This window comes from Festucalex cinctus, chromosome 8, assembly GCF_051991245.1.
Source record: "Festucalex cinctus isolate MCC-2025b chromosome 8, RoL_Fcin_1.0, whole genome shotgun sequence".
Classification (NCBI taxonomy): domain Eukaryota; kingdom Metazoa; phylum Chordata; class Actinopteri; order Syngnathiformes; family Syngnathidae; genus Festucalex; species Festucalex cinctus.
In genome coordinates, this window is record NC_135418.1 from 7,191,801 (window position 1) to 7,214,922 (window position 23,122).

At 39.6% G+C, this 23,122-nt stretch overlaps 1 protein-coding gene across 2 annotated transcripts in view; it reads right to left on the reverse strand.

Annotated features, from left to right (window-relative positions):
• Positions 1-23,122, reverse strand: part of plekha6 (pleckstrin homology domain containing, family A member 6) — a 118,458-nt gene that overhangs the window by 84,278 nt on the left and 11,058 nt on the right. Inside the window, exon 1 of one of the 2 annotated variants that reach the window (XM_077530549.1) lies at positions 20,133-20,224. The exons of the other annotated variant lie outside the window; for it this stretch is intronic. The gene's annotated coding sequence lies outside the window, so the exon portion shown is untranslated. Of the gene's footprint in view, positions 1-20,132; positions 20,225-23,122 lie in introns of those variants that run through there. 2 annotated transcript variants of the gene reach the window in all.

Consider the following 23,122-nt stretch of genomic DNA (forward strand, 5'->3'; position numbering starts at 1 on the left):
TAGAATTGATAGCCATTATAAATGCATTGCAAAAATACAGCTTTTGTCTTTTATGCCCAAAATTTCTTGAATAAGCGGGTAGAAACTGACAATAAGCATTTTCCAAGAAAAATGGTGTATTTGTATAAATGTAGTTTATCTGAAGATTCCATGATTCCTATATAGAATTTTCTGGATACTCAAATGCTGGAATAAACAGCTGCAGCCCCAAACTACCCATTATATTGTCATATTATTGTTTAATAAAAACCTTGTCCCTGGAATTAACATGCAGAAAATTGCTCCCAGAAATTACTAAATTGCTCCACAAATGAAGTCACTGATTTGTAAAATTGCTCCTCAATGAAATAGTTATTTAGCCTTGGTGGTCTCTGTGATGTTCTTGGTTGAGATCCTTAGCAGTGCTGCTTTGACATGATTCACTAATGATTCTGACGGTACTTATTTCTCTGCCTTGGCAAGCAGGAAGTAGTTGAGTTCCGGGACTTCGTGATCTTCTCTTAGGTTCTGTTTTGGGGGCTAGGAAGCCACTTTCGATGTTTGAGGGTGGTAGATATGAGAAGTTCACCGTTAGCGTGCATCATGTTCTGTCTGTGCTTGTGATTACTGATACATACTGTCTCCATTATCCTGCAACACCAACTGTTATGACTACAGTATTAGAAAGTGTTTGCTTCATTTTGAAAAAAATACCTCAAAATCAATTTGTGTGAACTTTTAGAAAATCTTGCCACAACTCCCAAATTTTTAGTCATGAAATCTATGTGAAATGCATGTTGTGGGAATATATAGTCTGTAAGGAAAGTTGGATTGTTCATCATCAGGAGAGGAATGAAACAAATAAATGAGGACTTTCATATTTGTACATCTTTATGAGTTAGAACAGAGGCAGTAGTCACAAACTCCAGGTCATCCCAACCACCTGATCCAAATTCAGCCTATAACCACCATGTGACATCTCTGGAAGTCTTCTATTAGCAGACTGATATGGCCGAGGGCAAGGGCCCAGCAAATACTGTATTTATGCAAACAGACCCTTCCTTCTCTGCTAGAGTGCGGCTAAGTAATTTGAGGTCACGATCTCCATAGAGAGAAAAAATAAACAACATTTTCTTTGAAAAACAAGCCCTTAATTTTAATTAGTTGCTGATAGTGTGGCCAGTAAACATACAGGATATTGAACTGCAGTACTTTTTTCTGTAAATCATGTCAGGGATAATTGCATATTAGGAAATTGTGCACATTTAGTTAGTTAGTTATTCATTTAAGTCATTATTATTATTATTATTATTATTATTATTATTATTATTATTATTATTATTATTATTATCATCATCATTATTATTATTATTATTATTATTATTATTATTATTATTACTATTTATTGTTTTTGGTTATTTAAAAACCAAATGAACCCTAACTCAGTTTGTATTCTAAGTGAAGGAAAACATATACAGTATGCTTTATGCTGAGTTCACACCAAAATCGAAGCGTTCCGCCTCGCTTCTTTCGCAAGCGTTTTACCGTATGACTTTTTTGGAACGTATGCTGCGTATTTGTGCATTTGCTCAAACTGGAGAAGAGGCGTGTCGCTTGGTGAACAACTATCCACTGTACACCACTTTAGTGAGTCAACAAATGAGCACATTGGTGCAAAAGACACTTAACAAGGACAATGAACTCAGAAACTCATCTTTAAAGGGAATGTATCACAGTATTTTAAAGCTCATTTCACACTGGCTGCGGAAAGGACGCGGTACGTTTTCCGTACGGCTTCCGCACGGACTGCAATTCACACCGCGTGTGTTGCGTGTCCGTAAATCTGCTCCGACAGACCACAAGATCACGTGGGGTTCACGCTGGAGAGGTGAGTTCACCCAATAACAACCATGTATATAGAGTCCTATTTGTAAACAATAGCCACGCTTGCCGGTTGTCACATCGAAATTTGCACCCGACAGACCACAAGATCACGTGGGGTTCACACTGGAGAGTTGACTTCACGCAATAACAACCATGTATATAGAGTTCCTGCGATTGGCTGGCAACCAGTCCAGGGTGTACCCCGCCTACTGCCCAGAGCCAGCTGAGATAGGCGCCAGCACCCCCCGCGACCCTTGTGAGGAATAAGCGGTCAAGAAAATGGATGGATATATAGAGTCCTATTTGTAAACAATAGCCACGCTTGCCTGTTGTCACATAAATATCCTTTTTGGATGTTTTTTCTGGGACTTCTAGCATGGCTATTCTACCATGGGCAAATACGTTTTGTGTTTAAATAGTGTCATTTTGTCATGTTTAGTTTATTCTGAGCTCATTTTTTGTCTTAAATGTCCGAACCATGTCATGCTATGTAGCTAGCTAGCTTCCCTCCCCCCAAAAAAACCCGAGTTCGGAAACGTTTTTTATTTTGAAATATATCGGATTTACCTTGATACGAGACGCCCGACTTCCTGTCCGGCTCGTATAATTTCTTTAGCTTCATGAAAATCCGCATGGGGAGTCTGGAAGAAATAGAACGCTTGCGGAAACCTTCCGCACCGCACCGCAGCTGGTGTGCATTAGACTTGAATGCGTTCTATCCTTGCGGCGTCCGTAAGGCCACCATACGGAAAATGCATAGCGTCCGTTCCGCAGTCAGTGTGAATTATTTTAAGCCCTAACCACAGTTAACTATAGGCATATAATGATTAAATCCTTTGACACCATGGCAATGTCATTTTTTAAATGAAATATTAGGTATTTTTCTGGCTATTTTTCTAACGCGGAAGTAAAACGCCCGGATCAGTAAAACCCCGCCTCTCCCCGTGTGGTTGCCGCGCCCCTCTTGAGCGCGCACCACCCACAAAACTCTGGAGCGCTGCGTTCGAGCTCTGAGTGGCCACACAAGACCAGCCAGCCCTTGCAGCACAACTGTCTTTTTTTGTGGAAAATGGATGGATGTTCAATTCTTCAATAAACATTTGAAACAAAACGGTTCCTTTGCCACAAGAAATCGTAGTGGAGGAGGAGGGAAAGCGACGGGGGTGGGTACCCTGAGTGGGACACTAACCCAGGACCTTCTCCTCAGATGGTGAACGTGCAAACCAGTACACAGTTCATTCAGTTAGGTTCAGAAATTTTACTTGTAGTTTACACCCAGTGTCAGCCACGACATCTTTCTAGGAATTTAAGACGGAAAATTGTCATTGCACTTTGGCATTGCAAATGTGAAGGATAATTGATTGCTTTGAATTCATTCTGACGCAATATTTACTGATAAAGGCTACTTTTATCACTATCCTGTGAGCATGCAGGTTTCAGATAAAGTGGGCGTGTATTTAGTCCGCATAGGCGGTGCGGGGGTGGATCCGCACCTGATGAAATCATAGAGTGAGTACTCACTCGTTTTCTCGGGTTGGGAGGAGCTGGTTCTTGGAGAGCAGAATGACCTAGAATTTCTCATAGAGGGGCAAATGAAGAAAAACACTAGTTCGGTGACGCTTTTGGTGAGGAATTAGCATTTAAATATGGATAAACGCTGCAAAATGTATATTTTTCATGTTACTGTCCCTTTATGTAAGGATAAATAACAACACCGTATTTTTCAGCAGAAGAAGGTGGCAGTACTGCACATAAAGAATTTGCCAACCACTAAAAGAAAGTTAGAAGACGAAATGGAAGAAGAAGAAGAAAAAGTAGTCTTGTCAACAAATGTATGACAGGTAGTTTAGTATGACCTTATGTACATATAAATACATATTTATATTATATTATTGTGGTCATTGCAATGTTGCATCAATCACTGAGCCTGCACTTTTGTAGAAGTCGTCCCAGTGTTTGATCTATTAAAGGGATACTTCACTTATTTAGCCCATTATAGCAATAAAAAGTTAATATTTTGTCTATAATTAATTTGATACTTTCATTATTTTTCACGTACAATTAGTACCTTTAAAAACACATTTTGCAACTTGCTGTCGACTGAAAATTAGTGTTATTCTGATACCGATACTGGTATCGGCGGAGGTGCCGATACTGCATTAAAACAGTGGTATCGTTGAGTACTCACAAGTACCATGCCAATACCATTAATTCCAACGCTAATATAGGACTTTGGATGCAGCATCTTGTCTTGCTCGTGCACGACATTCACTGGTATGTGACATGTTCACTGCATGCCGATCTAAGATATCCAATTGGCCCTTGAATGCTCTGAACCAATGGCAGGACAGCTTTTTCATGTTGAGGGAAAAAAAAAACTTAGGTATCGGTATCGGCCGATACTGCAAAGCTGGGTATCGGTATCGGGGCCAAAAAACGGTATCGGAACAACACTACAATGACATCACAAAGGCTCAGGTAACCAATCACAGCTCACCTGTTTTCTAGGTTTGGACATGTGACATTCACAAGATGAGCTGTGATTGGTTACCTGAGACCTTGTGATGTCATTTTCAGTCGACAGCAAGTTGCAAAATATGTTTTAAAAGGTACTAATTGTACATGGAAAAATATGAAAATATCAAATTTATCATAATAAAAAATATTGTTATAAAAATATATTATAAAAATATTAATGTTTGACTGTCAAAAATGGCTAAATAAGTATAGTATCCCTTTAAATAAGATAAGCAAGAAGAAGAAGAAGAAGAATGATGATGTCAAGCGACTACTTAAATTATTATGCAAGGGATACCTGAAAAAGGTGATGAATATGGAAACCAAAGTTTTAATAAAAAAAAAAAAAAACTACCTTTATCCAAACATAAGTTTGATGTTTCTCTTTTTTTCTTTAATACTCCAGGCCCTAGTGTGGGTTAATTACTCTCCGAGGTCCAGAGTGGCCATGGTATCCTAAGCAAGTTCTTAGTTCTTTTCCCCTGGATGGGCTCTGACCTTATACAGGCCCATGTCTGGTCTTGATACAATGTAAATATTATCATGCAATTCCAATTGCAGAAGGTGCTGCCTATAAATCACCTGCTGTTCTGTTTTCAGAAATACTCAGCAGTAGGACAAATGACACAGACAACAGACGTCTGTCCCAGTTGGCAAATTCAACTGACTTTCACATTCAATTGATGGAAGGTGGCACAGAGCCACCAGAGGACGCATGCTGTCCTCTGGTGGGAAAAACCAGCACTCACACATTCTCTTTTACTTGATATATACAGTGCTCCGCATATATGAATATACCCTCTTTGAAAAATGTAGAGTTTTCATTCAATATCTCAATGAACATAAGAACTATTTAAATTAATGCAAAAAAAAATGTATGCATCCCACAGAAAAAACGACCATTTCTTGTATTTTTTATGACCTCCATGACTGTTTTGGACAGCAACACGTCTGCTCGGCCTGGAATTAACAAGTTGTCAGTCTTTTTGCTCGATGTCTACTTATTAATGCAAAATGTACTTTAATAAATTTAATTTAAAAACTACTGCTATGGGCGGCACGGTAGTCGAGTGGTTAGCACGTCCGCTTCCCAGTTCTGAGGTCTCCGGTTCGAGTCCAGGCTCGGACCTTCCTGGGTGGAGTTTGCATGTTCTCCCCGTACCCGCGTGGGTCTTCTCCGGGTACTCCGGTCTCCTCCCACATTCCAAAGACATGCATGGCAAGTTAATTGGGCGCTCTGAATTGTCCTAAGGTGTGCGTGTGCGTGTGAGTGTGGATGGTTGTTCGTCTCTGTGTGCCCTGCGATTGGCTGGCAACCAGTCCAGGGTGTCCCCCGCCTACTGCCCAGAGCTAGCTGAGATAGGTGCAAGCAGCCCCCACGACCCTTGTGAGGAATAAGCGGTCAAGAAAATGGATGGATGGAACTACTGCTACAGGGGGGTATGAATTACCAAATCTTGTATGCAATCAAAGGCCCACATTTGTGGGAGTATTCTGTAGTATAGTATCACATAGAAAAGAAACTAAAGGGTGTTCTTACAAACCTGGGGTGTACTCATTTATGAGCTCTGTACATACTGTACCTGTACTAGTCTTATTATTATTATTATTATTATTATTATTATTATTATTATTTAATTTAGCTATGGCAAGAATTTGCACAAATAGACTGAATTTTATGACTGCTGTCTTCTTAAATTCTTAAATGCCCTACAAAAGGTTGTTGGCCAAAGACATGCCTTATTCAACAAAAGCTGTTATGTAGCGTAAAATTAATACATCGCCTGCTTGGTGTCTGCGGCGCACATTACTAACAGCTAACAAGTTGTTACCAAACTAATTTGGAGATTAAATGGTCGACTGCTGCAGGATAATGACCCAAAACAGACTGTATAAATAAATACATACATACATACATACATACATACATACATACAAAAATAAATAAATAATTCTTTGTGGAAACTGACTAAGTCGATTTTTAGACTTAAATCCTGAAGACCAGGTATGTGAGCATTCGAAGTAGCCCTCGATTAATTTTTGAAAATCCATCCATCCATCCATCTTCTTCCGCTTATCCGGGGTCGGGTCGCGGGGGCAGCAGCTTCAGGAGGGAAACCCAGACTTCCCTCTCCCCAGCCACTTCAACCAGCTCCTCCGGCGGGATCCCGAGGCGTTCCCAGGCCAACCGAGAGACATAGTCTCTCCAGCGTGTCCTGGGTCGTCCCCGGGGTCTCCCGCCAGTGGGACATGCCCGGAACACCTCCCCAGGGAGGCGTCCAGGAGGCATCCGAACCAGATGCCCGAGCCACCTCAGCTGGCTCCTCTCAACGCGGAGGAGCAGCGGCTCGACTCTGAGTCCCTCCCGGATGACCGAGCTTCTCACCCTATCTCTAAGGGAGAGCCCGGACACCCTGCGGAGGAAACTCATTTCGGCCGCTTGTATCCGGGATCTCGTTCTTTCGGTCACGACCCACAGCTCGTGACCATAGGTGAGGGTTGGAACGTAGATCGACCGGTAAATCGAGAGCTTTGCCTTTTGGCTCAGCTCTTTCTTCACCACGACGGACCGATACAGAGTCCGCATCACTGCAGACGCTGCACCGATCCGCCTGTCGATCTCCCGCTCCATCCTACCCTCACTCGTGAACAAGACCCCAAGATACTTGAACTCCTCCACTTGGGGCAGGATCTCATCCCCGACCTGAAGACGACACTCCACCCTTTTCCGACTGAGGACCATGGTCTCGGATTTGGAGGTGCTGATCCTCATCCCAGCCGCTTCACACTCGGCTGCGAACCGCTCCAGTGAGAGCTGAAGGCCCCGGCCTGATGAAGCCAACAGCACCACATCATCTGCAAAGAGCAGAGATGCAATGTTGAGGCCACCAAACCGGAACCCCTCCACGCCTCGGCTGCGCCTAGAAATTCTGTCCATAAAAGTTATGAACAGAATCGGTGACAAAGGGCAACCTTGGCGGAGTCCAACCCTCACCGGAAACGAATCCGACTTACTGCCGGCAATGCGGACCAAACTCTGGCAACGGTCGTACAGGGACCGAACAGCCCGTATCAAGGGGTCTGGCACCCCGTACTCCCGAAGCACCCCCCACAGAACTCCCCGAGGGATAATAATTTTTGAAAATTAAAAGAAAAAATGTTTTCTGTAACTAATCGTTTTTTAAGATGTAATAACAATGTTCGCCACTAGATGGCAGACATCACATCATAGCTCTCTTCTCAAATGTCATCATTCAAAATGCAAGACCAAATTAGCAGTGGCGGAGCCAGACTTTTATAAATAGGGGGGGGCGGGGCAAGGATACTTCATCCAAAGATGATGCCAAATTTGTTTTCATGAAAATTAATTTCAATCGGAGTCTCTATCGATGTTCAAATATATTTAAGTACATATTAAGCACAGGGGAGATTTTTGCACATAATGTGCCGTTTATTAAGAATGTATAAAATGTACAAAATAATAATAATTCAGCACTGTTTAACTTGAATGAACTTGCACGCACATGCAGATACTGTATTCATGCAATTACAGTACTTTTATCAACATAACATTATAATATGAACATAATGCAAATTTGTATTACAGTATGACTAAAGATCCTGTCGAAGTGCCAAACTTCATTTTCCACACACCCTATGAAAAATAAATTTATTACTCCAACTACTACTTCATTTACAACCACATAATTTATTAATGTGATTAATTAATAATCATGTTAATAAATCCTCCCCTTCTACCTGTAAATGCAAACGTCAGTTAGTGTCGGTTTGAACTTTCAACCATTGGAGGGTGCTATTGTATTGCATAACAACAACAACATACTTATTTTTACCTTGCACAAAACTACGTTGCTTATTGATGTCCGTCCAAAACAATCTATCTGAACTAGAGTTGTCAGTGGATTAAAATTTGTAATCATAATTAATCGCATTACTTCAATAATTAACTGACTATTAATCACACATTAATTGCACATTTTATATCTCAATTTATACCTACATTTACAATAAAATGTACCCCCCCAATTTCAATATGGTTTTATTTTTTTTTAGTCATTGATAGAGCAATTTCATAATAATTCAATTAAAAAAATTTAAAATTCATTGATAGAGTAATTTCATAACAATTCAAGTAAAAAAGTTTAAAAAAATAAAAATAAAATATGTGCTGTACTGTAAAACCAAACCAAAGCGTGACTGATTTGTTTTGGTCATTTTTCTCTCACTACAACATGGTATAATTGCATTTGTAAGACAATAGTGAAAGCTCAATGCATTTCTCTTTTCATATTAGGAGCTGCCTAATTTTTAACATGAAGTAACTTGTGAAATTATGCACATTTTTAAAACTGTAAAATACAACACAGTCCCCACAAATATATGCATTCGCTCTAGGCTTTTATTTTGTGAAGTGAAATAGGATGTGCATTGTAAAATGACGAATTTTTACTGCATAGGAACCAGAAACGACCGATGTGTTCTTTTCATATTAATAGCTCTGTAATTTTAAACAATAAGTAACTTGCGAGTTTCTGCACATTTTAAAATTGTAAAATATAACTTGACGCCAATCCCCACACATTAGGCAGTATCATTTAATTTATTACTGCTAAATTGTGTTATAGTGACTCCTTTTTATGACGTCGGACGCTTTTATTTTGTTAAGTTCTCGGATGCGAGACGCAGCTGAGGCCGCTCTACTGTTACAGCGAACACATCGGTAGTTTCACTTTCACCCTGATGAGATATTTTGTGGAGATGCTGTATAAAATACGCCTCACATTTAAAGATAAATAGGCTTGTGCTCACTCCAACTGTCAAGACGGCGTCCATTCGGCTCTTTACTCTCACAGGGGTTTCAGAGTGCCCATGGATGCCTCTTGGTGCTCGGTGCGAACGCAACGGCTAAACGAGTGCGTTCTTTCAAAGCAAGGCACGGGTGGTAGTGGTGAGACACAGTCCAAATGGCTCCTCCACCTATATTCTGCCCCTTAAACACTGTATTTTAGCTCCAGTGCATTTCTATTGGGTAGTTTTGACGTGGACGTTTCTACTGCGTGGTGACTAGAATTCCCTGAGTAGAGGCTTTCCAAATAAGGAGCGGTCGTTAATCGAGCGTTAAAAAAAAAATAGTGCCGTTAAAGGCTCTTTAAGTTAACGAGATAATAATGCGACAATTTTGACACCCATAATCTGAACATAAAAGTTATTTTAAACAGTCACTCACGTCTCACAGGCAAACAAACATGATATAGCCAAACGCCAACATGCATTCTCGGTACTCAGGAGACTGCTCCTTAAAACAGATGATTCTCCTTCTCCAGACTCCTAGTGAGGTGGATTATAATGCTTTGTCGTAAGTAGCACCAGCCACTGTTGAGGAGGGGCATAACAATTAGTAGGCGTCTGCTTGAAAAAAATGCTGGCAGGCTGCATCGGCCAGGCGTGCGATGTCACTGCGCCGGTGCCGTGATATGTCAATCATTTGGCGTCTGCTGGGTCCAATCACATTTCAGCAGGGGCACGTGCCACCCCGGCCCCCCCTCTGGCTCCGCCATTGCAAATTAGGTCAAGAAAAGGTTCTTTCAGGCAAAATAGGAAGCAGAATGTTCACCGAATTTAATCACAAGCTTATCTGCCTGGTTTGCTTAATCTTCAGCCATGAAATACTTCATCAATAAGTGACCACTACAACGCTGATAGCAAAAGTCTACAAACAACGGTGATTTTTCTTCTTTTCGCAAGAAACTTTAGTAGTGTTGCAGGCACACCCTAACTAAAACATGTCAGCACGTGTATACGGACTCTTGTCCATGCCAACGACGTACGTAAAACCTGTAGAAATGCCCCCCTAAAGCCATTCATTGTGAGGAAAAATATGTTTATCTGTATAATGTTGATACCTTAAGTATTTATTACTTATGTGTTCATTTGTATATTTGTCATTCAAGCTGACTGATTCACATGGCTTGCACAGGGACAGTGGCGTCAGGGTGGCTGGAAGTAGGGCATGCCAATGAATCGGTAGAGTGTATGTACTGGATTATATATTTTGTTCGGCTGTGTGCATCAACAACAGAGTTAGTGGAGTCAGAGTCAGTCTACAGTCAAATTGCTTAGTCAAGTTGTCAATACAACAGTGTATTCTAGAGGGATGTTCTGATGTAAAGTGCAGCCAATGTTTTGATAACAATGAGTTTAAATTGTGGGTTACACCTTAGTGTATGATCGCTAGAGAGTGGACAAGATTCACATTTACTGTTTGTACTGTAATTTGTTGACACACCATTATTTTTAATACAGAAAAACAAAGATACTACATAGCACAAGGGAAATAAATTACAGTGGAGTCTTTCTAAAACCGATGTCCCTTGCTTTTGGGGCGGCGTGGCTCACTGGTAGAGTGGTTGTCTTGCAACCCAGAGTTTGTGGGTCTATTGTGACCACGTCAAAGATACTGAACCCCCAGTTGCTTCTGATGCTGCGTCATCAGCCGGTGAATGAGTAGTCGACTGTAAAGCGCTTTGAGGGCCTTGTGAGGTGGAAAAGCGCTATATAAATTAAGTACCATTTACAAATTTTCATCTACATTACAAAAAAAAATAAAATATTGCGATGAGCTATTTAACAAAAAAGGCTGATCATTGCTTGATCTAAAGGTTCACATATTTATTTTCGGAAGAAAGGTCAACATTCACTTCGGGAAAATTGTGTCATTGAAAGTCTATTGGAAATTTTACGAAATATGCTTGACAAATTATGGCAACTTGTTCAACCATTTTGCATGTAACTTATGTGATGCGTTAATGCCTAAATGTTGTGTGGGTGAGGCTATTAAACAGAAAAAGACTCTAATGGAAGCCTGGAAGAGCATCCCAAAAGAGAAAGAAATGTTTGGTGATGCAGTTATTGTAAGCAAAGGATTTGTAAATTAATTAATTATTTGTTTGAATTTACACTCATGTTAATCTAAAAATATTCCACATGTGTTGTAGGGGTTGCCAAGCTTTTTGAAGCTGAGAGCTACTTACTGTATTGTCTAGTAATTAGTATGAAAGGCCAGGACTTTGATATACACTTTTGAAATAACAAATGGGTGCCCACACGTACCACATTGGTGACCCCTGGTATATTGTATATCAGATCAAAATGTAAATACTGTACATTATTTTGTCAATTATTTTTAATTGTCTAACCCAAATGTTTTCAGGTTTCCCTGAATTTGGCTTCACTCTTCCAAAGCTTTTTCAAGGAAGCGGATGAGCTCTGTCCTAAGCATGTCTACTTTATGTTATGACAGAAAAAGACAAAATGCAGATGTACAGTTCCATGAGTCTTCATTTACATTTCCTACCCTCCATACAAGGCGTGACTAGCACTCGTGTGGAGATCTGTGCTCTAAGTATACCTTCCTGCTTGACACAAGAAGAGCCGTGATGTCAACTAATTCGAGAGCCGAAGTGTATTAGCCTCTTTACTAGCACGTCTGCCTGTCACGACAGGACTGCGGGTTCCGATCTAATGCACTCAAAATATCTTGATTTCTGCCTTCAATGGTAATTGTTGTCCAAATGGTATTTCAAGTCTGAGCAGAGAACACAAAAAACCCATTTTGAAACTACCATGAGATGTGGTGTGGTACTCTGGTCGATGGAGTTCAGAATCATTTTGTTTTCCATCACACTGTTCATCCATGACAAATGTGTTTGATACAAAACGAAATAAGATGTCATTTTTCTTTTCTTCAAACAATTGTTTAATTTTAGAGAGCATATTTCACACACATTTATGCAATAATAGAAAATAATGTTTTGAGTGTTCCGTTTCCCGAACTATATTTGTCAAGGTCTTGCTAGTCGAAGGGCTAGCTTATCAAAGCAGCTAAACATTCATAAACAAACTCCATGGAGTCCAGATGCACATAGTCCATGGGCCAAAGTCCAAAATTGGACTTATCGGTACCACTCAAGGTGGCAAAATCTAGTAACCTTTTTTTTAAAGGTACACGTCTATAGATTATTTTTTGATATGATAACCCGTCCTAAGTAGTAGCTTTGTCACCTTTATCAGCACATGAATTTAATCTGTCCATTTGACAAATTGGATTCTTGGCGTTGGTGCATATCCTATTTAAAGCTTATTTTCAGATGCTTCTCTATCTTTTAGACAAGCATATTTGTAGCATTTTAAAGTGTGAATTAATAGCTTTCATTTGAACCCATGTTTACACCTGTCGAACAAAAATTGAGGTCGCATGGACTCTTCAAAGTGTCAACAACAATTATGTTCCTACAATTTACGCCTAAACTGTTAATTTATTTGAACATTGTGAGGAGCAGCAATGACACTGACACAAATAATAAAAACCAAAACATTCACAGGACTGTAACAATTCAGGAAATGTATAATATCCAAATATTATTCCACTATTAGAGGTGACTGGGGTATCAATAGTTGAATATGGTTAAAGTTTTCACTTGCTACCACCATAAGTGGATATTCTAGTCCAAGTCTTTTTTTAAAAGCCTTATATTTAGATATTGTAACTTGATTAACCTTTCCAAATATTATCTTTATCATTGATAACCTTATAGTTATACAAGTACAAGAAGGCAGTATAGGCTATTTGCAACGATCAATGCACCTGCTACACAGTTATAAACAATAAATGAGATACTTCGCCAGTCTTTAACTATCATGAAATCTCTGCAGCTCAGCAATATTGCTGTTGTTTTTGACCAGGCATTGTATGCAAAAGCTGTTGAAATCACTTGGAAACACCGTGAGCCATTCAAGAGCATCATGTTAAGGATGGGAGTCTTTCATACTGCCTTTGCCTTCATGGCAACGATTGGAAAAAGGTTTGCAGATGCTGGTGTATGAGACCTTTGCATAGAAGCAGGAGTGATAGCTGAAGGTTCAATCTCAGGGGTTATTGTTTGTCACAAGTATAATCGCGCAGTAAGGCTTCACAAACTTCTGAGGCTTTCTTGAGATTAGCATGGGAAAGGCTTCCATCCTTGGTTAGAAGAGAATCATCAAGAAGATATAATTCACTTTGAAGCAACACTGCAAGAAGTCAACAACTTGTGTGAAAAAGTATCACAGAAAAGATTTGAGAAAACCAACTACCAAGCAGCAGTTTGGAGGCACAGCCTGGAAACACAGCCATACATACCAGAGCTAAACGGGCACGGGTGGAAAACTGATGACACTGGTAGGCTATGTTTCTAATTTGTAAATTATAATAAAATGTTAAGCTTTAAAAATAGCAAATAGATAAATAGCTAGGATATTTGTAGCTTTCATCTTCCATTTATTACAGGTATGCTGATAATAGACTGAATTCGAGGACCCCCAGCACCAATGGCTGTTCTGGATCTTATGGCCTGCAAGTGTGGACGGAGCTGTAAGCTTCCAGACTGCTCCTGCCTTGCCAACAAACTAAAGTGCACAGAAATGTGCAAACTGCAAACCTGCTTCAACCAGAGGCAGTAGCAGTGACGTTGGCTATTTATATTGTGAAACTGCAACAAGAAACATACAATTGACATTTGCGCTACATACACGTAAATAATAATAGGACAACAAACGTAATTAGCATATGCTAGCAATTAGCGATCGCGATTAGCATTAGCAGTTTTAAATTGACAAACATCTACAATTTGGCATACATCTAAGCATTGCATGCTTAGTATGCAAAGTTTCTTTTAAATCACTTACAGACGATGCTTGAACAAAGAACTGTCAGAAAGGAAGAGTGGAGTTGTCCGCTAGTCTCATTGAGAGCAATTACTTCCGGTTTCTGACTTCTTCTATTTCCACACACGCAAATAACATTAACCACTAAGTGGTGCAACGACACAACTTAACCACTGGCTGGTGCGCTAACACAATTAACAAACTGAAACGGTAAACCTAACAATATTACTTCCCCATATCAATACATTTACTTTTAAACATAATGTAATGCAAAATTCTGAAAAAGCCGAAGCACTAAACCATGTCATTCAGAGTTGAAAAGAGGCTTTTTGTTCAATCTTGCCCCTTTGAGCTAGTCTACAGTACTGTACATAAAACATTCATTCTTGAAGTAAGATTAGTTTGCTTGTGGATTCATTCAGCGGCAATTAATCAGACAACCTGAGTGAGAGACAGAGTAGTTTACATACCTTTACTCATACCTGTGCAAGCTTTGAAACTAGGTGTGACAAGTTTCCACAGTACAAGAAATCAGAGATTAAGGCCGAGTTGTTTTTGTTATTAAATCACTGAACTGTGACTGGCTTCTGTATAAAAGCTCCATGTAGTAACATAACGTATATTAGAAACAATTTTCTACTATAATTCACAATTCTGCACTTTATAAACCCACACTTGTGCATTTGTCCCTTGCATGTACTTGTGTGTCTGAAGAAAAGGAATGTGTTTCTTTGTGTGTTTACAATTCTTCCAGGCGAGCCAGCACAAACCCAAGCTGACACAAACACACCCACATCTGTTCACTCTCTTTCCCTCCAAAGTTCTCGCTCTCTCCGGCTCCCCCACTCCTCCTCTCACATGAAACAACCCTGCCCTCCATCACTTTTAAATGTAATTCACATTTTCCCGCTGCATACCCACTCCAACCCAATCAAGCAGTTGGTTGAGTGGATGCCAATGTCTGTGAGGCTAGAATGAGAGGAATTTAAACAAGTGGGGGAGAGAGAGAAACAATCTGTTTTTGCAAGAATTATCTTTTTCTTTTCTCAATTACAGCTCAATGACCACACATCAAGCAGATGACTTTCTTTCCTTCTTTCTTACAACTTTACCTAAGTTTGGTTTCCTCTCACCACAGAAGAGTTTGCCAGTAGTACTGTGGAACACCCAGGAGGTCTTTTGAAAACATTATACATTCATAACCCCCCCCCCCCCCCCCCCCTTTTTCTTTTTTTTTTCTGGACAGCCTCTAAGGCAGGGGTGTCAAACATAAGGCCCGGGGGCCGGATCAGGCCCGCAATGGGGTTTAATACGGCCCGTGAGATGGTTGTATAAAGTGTAATAAATAAATAAATGTAGGCCCAATTAATCAGCCGGCCACAATCAAAGCTTATAAATTCCTAATTACACAAGTAAGTCTCAGTTGAGCAATGCAACTTGTACATGGAATTGCTCTGAATGTCGTTATTTTAAGCACAATTTAAAGTTAGTTTGTTTAAAAAATAAAAACATGATTCAAACACAAACGTGCTGAATAAGACACACATGTGACAAGTATTAGCGTCCGTATAACTTCAGTAACGGCACCCGGCACACAATCAGTGAACAATATACAGGTTTATGCAAAAAAAATTTGGGACAATATTTGTACAGATGCGCCCCACAATTTAGGGCTGGCCCACAAATAGCGAAACTCTGCATGTAATTGACAGCAACGTTTTAAAAATTATGTACAATTTTACCGATCCGGCCCACTTGCGAATATATTTTTCTCCATGTGGCCCCTGAGCTAATATGAGTTTGACACCCCTGCTCTAAGGTGTCCACCCATGGACTCAATTCTAAATGATTTACTTATTGTAGTTTAGTCCACAGAGATATAACCCTCCCTCTGTGCCTGATCTTTCTCCACTGGGTAACTGATAGTAAAGACAGGATTTTCTTCACATTGAGCATTCTGTGTGCGCTTTTGTCAATTTCACAGGCCAGCCACTCCCAAGGAGATCAGCAACTGGATTAAAAATGTGTATTTTTACAATCTGTTTTACCATCAATTGGGGATTTTAGAGCTGCTGTGATAACCTTTTGTTGCTTTATGCAAGTCAACAATAATAATAATAATAATATGTCTTCTCAGAGTTGTTTCGTGTGACAAATGTTTCACATCATCTGATGTTTCTAATGCCGAGCTCAAACTACGCGACTTTTTTGTCTTTCACGACAGTCGCGCTGTCAGATTACCTGATAAATTTGCTCTGTTTCGGGGACCAGACGTGTAGTCACAGTACAAGTCCGACTTCCATAAAAATATGTCTGTTTGAAAGACGTGATCAATCTTCACTATGTATGTGCCCATCCCTACTTATGCCAAAATCATACTCTCAAAATTTTAGAACGACAGTCAGAATATGTTTTTTGTACTCTATTCACGTTGTTGTTGCCTGACGATGGCAATGTTGGGAGGTGGCTCCCGTCCATAAAATCAAAAATAATGTGACTTTTGATAGTTTTTGAATATGATTTGCGGAGGGGAGAAGTACAGAAGTGCTAATGCATTTGGTGAGGAGAAGTCGCTCGCCGGCGGGACTTCATTGACAGCCACCTCCACCAGCTGTGGAAGGTAAACTGCGGTCGAAACATTGGGTTCAACACTCGATGCAAGCACCCCACCCAGTCTAACTACATTCGCGAAGTTGTCCTTTGAACATCCATAGCAGGAAGATGGCGGCGAAACATCTCAGCTCTAGTGAGGTGTGATTACAGGCATGTAATATAATTAGTGATTACGAGACCTACAATTATATTTTTTAAGCGATAAAACATATTATTTTTTTGTTTACTTTTGATATAAACCGTCGTTTTTTTAAATAAATTAATTATTAGTTCACCACTAGATGGCACTAGGGTTTACTGACTGTCCCTTTAACCACATTTATTATTTCCAATCTCATCACATTGACTGGACTTCAGGTTGACTGACTCCTGTCTGATTATCTCTTGGAGAAGTCATTAGTCTATAGCGGTGGTTTGCAACCTGGCTTCAATCAAACCCCAGGGGTCCGGTGAGCCAATCTCTGAGGGACACACACACTGAGTGTGCGTGTCTGTTCTGTTCATCCCACTCTGCCTTGACCATCATACCTGGCTACCGTTTGTTGCACAATTTTGCAACATTAGCAACTTTGAAAGCGATCTGTTTTTGCGTATGGTCGATACAAAAACTAAGAAAATTAATTCTTTGATGCAAAACAATGATATAAGGTGATACTTGCCACGGTGAAGCTGCGTCCTGAACTTGTCGCTGTCAGGCAATAGAAAAAGGCACACTGACTGGCAGTAGCTGTTCATTGACTCTGTGATTAGTTCAGCACAAATTCAGGGTGTACCCACCTCTCGCCCAAGGCTAAAACTTTGAGAAAGAAAAGGACTGCTAGTGTTCCCAAGAGTACAAGAACATCTGTGAAAGTCAGTGGCTTGCCTGGCTGCTTCTTCATAGATTTTTCTTTATGAAACACATCGGCATCAGTAGAAAAATGACCTTGAACGGCTACAAAATGCTATCTGCCAATTTAAAGAAATCCTGCCAGAAGATAATGACCCAAATCATACTGCCAAAACAATAAAGATGCTCTTCAGGGGAAAGTAGTAGGAGGTTTTATCTCAGTCAACCTCCAGACCTAAACCCAAAAGAGCATACTTGGGCATTATGCTACATCTGACCCATACACAGTCTCTGTCAGCCATCATGAGGTCATTACAGTGTTAAATAGATCAATAAATGCTGTAATATATTTTTGATGTAGCCGGTCTTGGATTCACTTGCTGAGCCCACAGCCCTGGAAATGAGGACAAGCTTATTTTGAGCTTCACAATTATTACAGTTGAAACGCTGGTGGAGCATACAATCTACATCGTCCTATTAAAACCGACATGCTCTGGGTCCTCGCTACACAATCTGTGGCCAGCTATACCCACTACAGGCAAAGATCTGTCTAAATTCGGAGAACTGACAAATCCAGTTAAAGAAAGGATGTGAGTACTGGGAAAACAACATATCCGTTCACTGAAATGAGCTGTTCATTGTTTTCTTGGACCAAGACTGGTGTTTGTCAAACCTAAATCTGAAGGAAAATGGTAGAATGGGAACCGTTCAATACTCCACCGCATCCAGACTGTGCTATTAAATATTTTCTGATTATAAACCTTGACTCGTGCAGATTTTCAATAGCCTCGTGGCATGGCTAACCAACAAATTGACCAATGTTTGATGTCCACTTGCAATCTGCCAGCGGACATAGAAGATTGCCGTAGCTATTTCGAGTTGGTGCAGAACAGATGCGCTGTGCTCATATAGTGATCCTGAAACCCTAAACCATCAATTTCCTCACCACACAGTTAACATAGACACAGGATGAATATGTCAAGATATCCTTTCATGTATTAGGATTTTCTGAAACCTCTGAGAACCCCTGTGTTATCCCATTGGTCGTATCAGCAGCTATGACTTGCCTGAGCATACACAGATGCACTTACATGTGCACACAATGATTAGGGGCGGGAACCTGTGGATACCTCACGATATGATACGATATGCGATACAAGGCTCACCATAACAATTATCTCGCGATATGACGATACCTCGATCATCGATATATTGCTCAGGTCATAAATCCACGATAATCTACGATCAAATTAATCATAAAATATGGTAGTAATAATAATAATAATAAGAAGAAGAAGAAGAATACATAAAAATAAAATACTAATAAAATAAATAAATATCAATAAATAATAATAAAAATAAATCATAATATAATGAAAATAATATCCATAAATATGAATATAATATCAATACATAATATAATATATACATATATATATAATATATAAATAACAATAACAAAAATAATAAATACATTAATTAATAAAAATAAATAATACATATAATAATAAAAAAACTAAGCTCATGAGTCTTCTTTGCCTGAAGACTTCCGTCCATTTTCCCACCACTCTAATGAGGCACTCCCCCTAGTGGCCCGCCAAGTAATTGCTCATTAAGTCATGAACAATGGAGCCATTAGCGTGGCTGTATATTAACTACAAATATTGAGATACCTACGTAGACGTATCGATAATCTATCGGGAAACAAAGTATCACGATTTATCGCGATATCGATATATTGTCACACTCCTACACATGATCCAACCCTGATACACCCAGTCATGCTCCTTTCCTAAACTCACAAATACATGTGACGTTAGAAAATAGATATACAAGAATAAATGTTTTTTTTTCTTTTTTGGTAGCTTTATTGTATATTTGTATTTACGTGTCCTATTTAAATTAACATGTTGGCAGATGAAAGAGGATCTTGGTCAGATGGACCTAGTCAGACCACCCACAGGCAAAGGATCAGTCTATGATCTTAGACCTGGCAACTCCAGAAAAAGAGAGGAATTTAGATTTATTCATTGTTTTCTTGCATTGTGGTCGCTATAGAACCTGATTTTAACGGAGAATAGTAAGACTGGAATCGAGCAATGCTCAACCACATCCAGACCTATGCAATGAAAAATGTCATCATCGCAAACATAGATTCGTGCAGGTTTCCAAAAGCTTCATAACATGACTAACTGACAAAGTTATCCATGCTTGATGTCCACCTGCAGCCTGCCAGTGGCCAGAGAAAGCTGCCAAAGCTGTTCCAACAAGTTGGTGTAGAACACATGCACTGTGCTCTTAATGATTATGAAACCTTAAAACATCAATGTATAGCGCATCACTGTTGGGGATGAATCCTTCAAGGCATCTTTTCATTTATAAGGATTTTCTGAAACTGCTTAGAACTACTCAGTAATCACATAGTCACATCAGCAGCCATGTGTAGCTTGATCTCACCCACAAATGCACTTACTGTAACGTGCACGTCAGCCAACCTCAATGCACAAAACCAAAGGCAAAAAAAATAAAATGCATGTTCGTCGCTTTGATCTCTCAAATATGCAAGAACATGTGCTGCTGTGCTTACCTTCCTTAGTTTCCCCCTTCACTTCACGGCACGTCTCTTCTTTGTTGTTTTCGACACTCCTGTCTGTAGCAACCGCCTACAACACGCTGGGGCTTGTTTGCAGAGAAACACCAGTGGTCAGGGGAGGATATGAGAGAAAGAGAAAGTAAGAGAGGCTCAATGCATGTGAGTGCAGAAATGAAAAGAGAAATTTGAAACCACCAACTCTCCAGCAACAATCAACCCCCACCCTTCCTCTTCTCTGCAACCTCCATCGCTCTCACTGCCTCCCTTACTTTCTTCCCATCAACCTCAACACCCTTTTAATAATATTACAAGCCAATGGTCATTTGTTTCCAGGCTATATTATTTTGGTTGTTTATTTTACTTCTTTGCCCATTTTATTCCTCAATGTTCAAGGGAGTTTAGTTCGGAGACAGAAAAATAAATATTCTGCAGTATATTTTTGACCAACCAATTTAGTGTTTTACTCAGCATGCATTGCAAGGTTCCGAGGCTTTACTTAAACTGAAACCTTAGGCTGGAAATTATTAAGCAGGCCAAACTTGTACAAACTTTTAGTTTTATCTGCTCCATTTTGAATCAGAGTCCTGTAATGCTAGATTCCCCCGTAGATTCATATTTTTAAAATTTGTGAAGAATGTTGACAACTGATGTTGAAGCAAATAATTGTGATTTAAGCATTGAAAATATTTTCTACGAAGATCAGTTGCATTAATTGACAAAGGTTAAAAGTCCTAGAGATGCTTTAAAATTTCAAATGGTCAAATCATCTACAATCATCAATTATGGGAAATAATTTATTGTTGAGTGATATTCATATAGTATGTCAACCTATAGGGAAGGACTTAAGTGAAAAATTAAATGTGGGGGCCAGGTAGCCCCAAGGAGCACAGTGACCTGTTCTAAAAAATAGTATACCATATTAGTATTTTTATTTTATTTTTTTTACATTTTTTGTGTGTGTTGCTGATGTAAAAAGTAAAAGGAAAAAGAAAAAAACACTTATCAGTACTCTTTTTAAATCATACTTGCATCATTTTAATTTTGAAACAATATTTGAAAAAAAGTAATAATAAAATAAAAAATAAGGGACCTGATTTACTAAGATAAAATTGCGTGATTGCATTAACAGACTGCTGCCCGCTGTTGGTCAGTGTGTTGTGCATATATGAAGGCATATATTATATTAGATATATTAAAAATGTGATTAAGTATTCTAAGGGCCAAAGCCACTGATTAAGAATGCACTGTCTGCGGATATAGCCATAAATTGCTCTTCATTTGCATGTGCAGTATGCTCTCTCTTAACATCCTATTCACCAAAGATATTGCTCGAGTCATATATGTCATGTGGTAAAGGTTGAATACCAAAGCGCAGACACAAATAAGAAGAACTATTTATTCACATCGAGAGGCGTGGAACAAACTTGACTAGACAAGAAACAAAGAGAGTTGCACAGAGAGACACTGGTAATAATGCGACAACCACACACACTTCTCAGACAGCTACTACAGATAGTGAATCGATCTGATTGGTTGTGACTAAGTAAATGATTAAAGATTGACATCATGACGCTCCTGACATCACATAGCTGTCACATAACTTAAAACCAGTTGAAACTAGATTCTGTTACATCAATTCCAAGCACACACTTGACCTCAGTTCAAATGACCAGGTAAAGGATTAAAGATGCTTGACATCACATAGCTCCTGACATCACATAGCTTAAACCCAGTTGAAACTAGATACTGTTACATCAGTTCAAAACAGACACTTGACCTCACGGTCAGTGAACCCAAACTTAACAGGTCATGAACTCAAACTTAACCCTGACGCAGACATGACAATATACTGGCGCAAACATGCCCACAAAGTTTGACAGTTGAGTGCAGTTTACCACACATGATAATACTGGATTTGCACCAAGAATACACTGGCAGAATAATAGCAGTTGAGAGAAAGATGGAATCATCAGAAAGCAAGCTTGGAAAGAGGAAGTGCAAAAGTGGGACTGTCAGAAAACAACTCATTTGCATAAGCGTTTTCCTCATTAAGCAAAATTAAGCTGTACTGAGCGTAGAGAAATACGACGTAAAACATAAAGATGGCAGTATGCCTAACCGCTGTTACAAGTATTTGCAAAGACATCTACACCAACTTTATAAAGCAAGCTCTTGTTCCAATTTGTTTCAAGTCTGCCACCACAATTCCATTCGAGAAAAACACTACCATTAAAAGTCTTGTTTGCTTCAACTCCCAAACTGATGAAATGCTTTGAGAGGCTGGCATAGGACCACAACACAATATCCACACTGCCCCCTCTATAATCACCAATTTCAATGCTTCCCAGCCAAGCTGCTCCACAGAAGAAGCCATATCTTCTGCTCTCTACCTGAGACAGGGACACCTGAATAAATAAAATAAAATACCCACACATATTTGAATGCTACCGGTTGACTCGAGTCCAGCATTTACTGTAGTCAGCCTCCTAAGCATCGCTTACTAGATTCCCTCACCAACAGACCGCGTTCAGAGAGAGTGGGAAAAAAAACATCTTTAGCTCCATCACTTTCTCCACAAGGATGTGTTCTAAGACCACTGCTGTTTACGCTGCTGACAAGACTAGTGCCTTGCATCCACCTCAAACCACATCATAAAGAGGAGCATTTGAATATAAGAGGATAATTTGCTTCTAAAAGTTGGCTTAATCCTAAACAATTTGTCCCTCCTACTTTTCATATGATTGCTATGCCCCTACCAAGCAGCGTTGTAAATTTGGACATGCTACACGCAGTAATGAAAAGGGATTGAAACCGCAAAATTCTTCAGCAAACCTCAAACCAGATGGTTGAAACTTACACATGGGTCTTCCAGCATGACACAGACCTCAAACACACGTCCAAGTTTGTTGTGGAATGTATACACTAGGCAAGGGGTCAGCAACCTTTCCTGTCAAAAGAGCCATGTGCGGAGCTGCAAAACATTT